Below are 5,140 nucleotides of genomic sequence, written 5' to 3'. Positions count from 1 at the left end.
ACAGGTATTGATATATAATTTGGAGGCCTAAGAAACAGTTTCAAAAGTGCCCACTATCAACCTCAAGCTTAATCCAAGGGTAATTAGGATACTTAAGTGTGGCACCCTGTTGGAGGGATAGTCCTACTGTGTTGAACATAATATGGAATACTCCTTTCACATGGATTTGCAAATCAGGGTTACTGAGTTTATTTTCCAAATTCTTTCTCTCACACACTTTAATTCTACAAGGCAACAAGGACGTAGATTTGACTGCAGTTAATTGCAAGCAGAGTTCAAGAGTTTGGGGAGAATTAACTAAGTTGGAGAAGAAACTAAAAGTGTTTTGAATGTGGGCTGTGATTCTGGCCTCCTTGAAGTAAGTGAACTGGCCTGGAGAAATTCTAGTTCATCCTTTCATTTTCTGTCTTCCTTTTTTTTTTTTACAGAGGATCAAAATAACAAGGTACTGGTAAGAATTATCTTGATCTCACTTCCTTTTATGAAATAGAAAGAGGTTATTCGGGGCATTCAATAAAGCAGTTAGCTTTTGTTAGTTAACTACTCCTTTAAATGACTTGACATGTTTGAATTTTAATTCCTTTGAATGTTTTTGCTGTTTTAAATTATTTTAGAACATTAAAAAGAAGTGAGTATTATTATTATGCTGGTCTTGTACATGTGATACTCTGCAATCTTTTCATGGAATCAAAGTTGGGAGAGACTTTCAAGATTGTCTAAATTTAGCACCACCATAATCAAGCTAAACCATGTTCCCAGCTGCCACATCCAGATGCCTCTTGAACACTTCCAGAGAGGGTGACTCCATCACCTCCCTGGGCAAGTTATTCCAATGCCTGACTCTTCCATCAGTTAAAAATTTTTATCTGAGATCTGATCTGAACCTCCTCTGGCGTAACTTAAGGCCATTTCCTCTCACCCTTTCACCTAAAAGATGGCAGAAGAGACCAAATCTCCCTCACAAGAACAAGAACATCCATTTAGGTATTTGTGAAGAAAGCAGAAGAAATTAAAGAAGCCAGAAATGTAAAGTAAATGACAATTAAAATAAATTTAACATTAGTATTATAAACTCAGGTATGTCTTTAATACAAATCTTTAAATGTTGTAGTTTTAAGGGTACTATACTTATATTTGATACTGTGCAGTATTATCTGCTGTGTCTGTAAAGCACTCGATTTAATCTGCCTCTATAATTTATAATGTGAAAGTCTTAAATGTCACAGTTATGATTCTATTTTGGTAGGTATTGGTACCTATTCTTAGGTAGTTTTTAAAACACGCAAAACAAAAGTTAAAAATATTTATTTGCATAGTTTTCAGATTTTCCACAAATTTCTTTGTCACAAAAAAAGGAAAGTTACAATGGACTTCAGCAAACAAAACGTCAGGGCTGTATATCCTGTGCCATAAGAAAAATCATTTAGATGAATTGTAGAAAGACACATATGACTATTTATAGCCACTGCATCTTATTTGCACACAACCATTGGGAGTGGCACAATAAAAGGTTTTGGTGAGGCGAGATGGTTTTCTTTGCCTTGGGTATTGAGAGTAGATACAATATAGGAGAAATAATTATGCAGTTACAAATTAAATTGCGTTTTTTGCCCTTCCTACCGATGGCACTTGACTGCAATGAGTAACAGTGGCTTATAAATTATAATCTCTGTCCTATACTGAGGGACTTGTACCTGAATGGAGTCTGGTGATTAGACACACAGCCTATTCTTCTTCTGCAGTAACATTTAGTCCTCTTGGCAAAGTTGGTTAGTTATTTAACTGATTACTGAAATATCAGCTATCAGCGCTTCAGAGAAATTCAGTGAGAGGATAATAAATTCCTGAATTCCTTTGTGTCACTACCGTGGTGACTCACTCAGGATTGAGTGGTAGAGCCCTAGAAGGAACAGGCCTGTTAGCATCCTGTACACAAGTTTGGAACATAGCAGCGACAAATTACTGTTGATTGACTGTAGAAAAGTTCTATTTAGAAAAACTTAAAGGTGGTGTAAAACTAAATCCTGTAAGAGCATTCAGATCTGACAGGTGGAGATCTGAGTTCAAAGTAGACCTACTGTTCTGTTTTCATTATTTCTTTTATCATAATCCTTCTTATAGAGAAAATAGCTTGCTTACAGTATTTGATAACAGCTTACAAATAAAATTTTAAAAAATTCAAAAAATTTAAAAAAAAGGAAAAAATCGTTCAGCAAAGTTATTAAAGCAAAAAAAATAGAAAGGAAGATATATGATAATGTCGGGGTATTATGAGAATTTAGGGAGTTTGTGTTATTTCTATAAAGGAAAGACTAGAAACTTCAGAAAATCCTCGTGCAACTGGCTCTAGTGAAGGCTGGAGAAGCAATCTCTGATTCTGCACAAGCATGTGCCCTGTGCAAATCTAAACTGCTTGAACAATTTAATTGACATGCCTTATTTGTCAGTTTTACTGAGAAAGGCCTGGCTTTAAAATGCATTTGTAATATTAAGTGTTGAAAATGCAGATATGGAATTACATGCATAAGCAAGGCTGACTTCTGATTAAAATCTGACCTTTGAAATTGCACAGGATGAAATATTAATAAAATGGGGAAATATCCTGTCCTGATAGCAAAATGGAGTGGGTATTCTGACAGGTATTCCTCTTGCTTTACATTTGTGATCCTACATGCTTTAGTGCTCTGTTTTTCACATGTTGTCTGCTCGAAACTCACCCCCCCCAAAAAAAAAAACCCAAACAAAAAGACAAAACCAAAAAAAAAAAAAAAAAAAAGGAAAGTTCTCAAACAGAACTATTGTACTTGATTAAAGAGGTAAAGTTCATGTAGAACTTTGAACCTAAAAATCCTGCTGATTGTAGTGACTGCCAGCACAGCGTAAAACACAGTGTAACCATATAGAGTCAGACTGCTATATCTGCAGAGTTATATCACCAACCTTTTTAGAGAGAGACTAAACTTTCTGAAGTTAATCCCTTCCCAACATCATTCTTATAATGGAAAACATGAATACAGCTCAGACCATTGAACTTGTATTGGTTTCTATATAGGTAGTAAACCAAACTTTTTTAATGGCTTCCCTTCATAAGTGTTCTTGTGTTGCTCTCAAATGTATTGCAATAGCATTCTCTTGTGTATATTTACAAACCTGAAAAGAGTTTCTTAGTGAGAAACCCTGTCTCTAGACTATTCTTGAGACTAACATTACCTGCTGAACAGCAGATGTCCTTAAAAGGGCACAGAAACCAACTCCTCACAGCTGTGCCTGGTAAAAGGATGGGATTCAACATGGCTAAACTGAAGTAGAGGAGGTTCCAAATGGATATGGTGGGGCGGAAATCTTTAAAAGGATGATTAGGCAGTGGCACAGGTTGGGCAGAGAGGCTCCACAGCTTCCCTTTGTATTTGAGGCACTTCAAACTCCAGCTGGAAGAAGCCCTGAACAACCTGATCTAAGCTCAGAACCGACCATGTTGGGAGTAGAGGTTGCAATAGGGACCTCCTGAGGTCTGTTCCAGCCTGAATGGTCAGGGAATGATTCTATGTGTCTATAATATGTCAGAGTGTCAACTTTACCACTTCTATGAGAGTTACTCTGAGCTGCTAGTAACCATGGAAAATGAGAGGAAGGAGGACAAAAAAAAGCATATGTAGTTATGGTACATGCCTACGCTAAAAACACGTACAAGAAACTTTTAAAATGCAAATGAAGGCTCTCAGCTTCAGCACAAAAGCAGTTCAATATTAATGTTTCAACAGATCCCTAATTGTCCCTATCTCTGTTCTAGTAAGGTAATTTATACTGTTTGTTCACGAGATCTCCCTGCATTCCCTAACGCTAAAATATCAAACAGTCTGAGGACATGGTATGCTGTGGTAGAGGGATCTGCATGCACAATGTTTGTGTGAGAGAGTATAAATTTAATTGGTCACAAATTTTTAGAGAATCATAGAAACTAGAGGGTGCAGTTGCTAGGAGGTGGTTTTTCTATGCCCTCAATCTCACTTTATTCACTGGCCTTGGATAGAAAAGACTCTGCTGCAGCAGATAAATTACACATTTGGAAAAGCAGACGAGTAGAAAAGTGCATATTCTGTTTGAGAAAACATTTGAAGTCCTTAAAGTCTCCAGCCTCTTTCAGCCTACCAACAGGTTTTCTATCTGATAATAACTTGTTCCAAGTTGAATTACCATGGTTGGCTGCACCCTATCACACTTTTGGATTAGGAAACTGGATCTTAGAAGTATTTGTGAAGTATTTCTTGATTATTCACAAGTTAGCTCCTGATTGAAGTAGGCTGCAGCAAAACACTCCATTCACCCCTGCATGTAGTAAAAGCTTTGAACCATGCTTCAGGAAATTGACCTTCAGAGATTATTTTGACCTTCAAACTGTTGCTATATCACTGAAGTGAGGTTTTTTGCAGAATAAGATGATAAACCTGTGGATTACTGGGTGATACTATGTCAACACCTTTGATAAGCAGTCATCAAAGAGACATAACAGAAGAAATTATTTCAAAAACTTGTACTTCAGAGCAGCAACAACAACAAAAAATTCTTCAGTGTGCATCAGTTTTCATTTTCAGATATATCCTCTTACACATAGGAATATTAATAGAAGAATAAAAAGGAGTAATTACTTATGTTTATGAACAGTTACAGGATAGTGCTTGAGAAAATAAACTTTCTCTATTACTACTATCTACATATTATTACTGTTACTGGTGTTATTGATAACAGTATTAATGCAGTAGTCCTTAAAGACAGGAGTTAGAAACAAAGCATTAATTCCACTGGGAAATGTACAGATACAGGACAGAAATAAAAAATAAAAATCAGTCCTTGCTTCCTAATAAAGTACCATTATACTTGAGGATACTTTAATAACTTTGACACATTTTGAAGAAAACCATAACTGGTGTTAAAATGGGGTTCCAGGAGAGTTTGTAGAAATTATTAGAGTCATCACAACAGAGAGGGGAAAAAATAATGTGTAGGCTGGTGTTACAATAAAGCAGTCAAGAGTTCACTGAGGCAAATCTGATCTAGGAGTCAGTTTATCAAGTTTCAATCAATAAATTTAGGTATGTAAAGTATTTAACAAATACACAAGGATTAGCAGACAATATACTAC

This window comes from Pipra filicauda, unplaced genomic scaffold (assembly GCF_003945595.2).
Source record: "Pipra filicauda isolate LSUMZ 115617 unplaced genomic scaffold, ASM394559v2 scaffold276_size1017673_pilon, whole genome shotgun sequence".
Classification (NCBI taxonomy): Eukaryota; Metazoa; Chordata; class Aves; order Passeriformes; family Pipridae; genus Pipra; species Pipra filicauda.
This window is presented reverse-complemented; position numbering follows the sequence as displayed.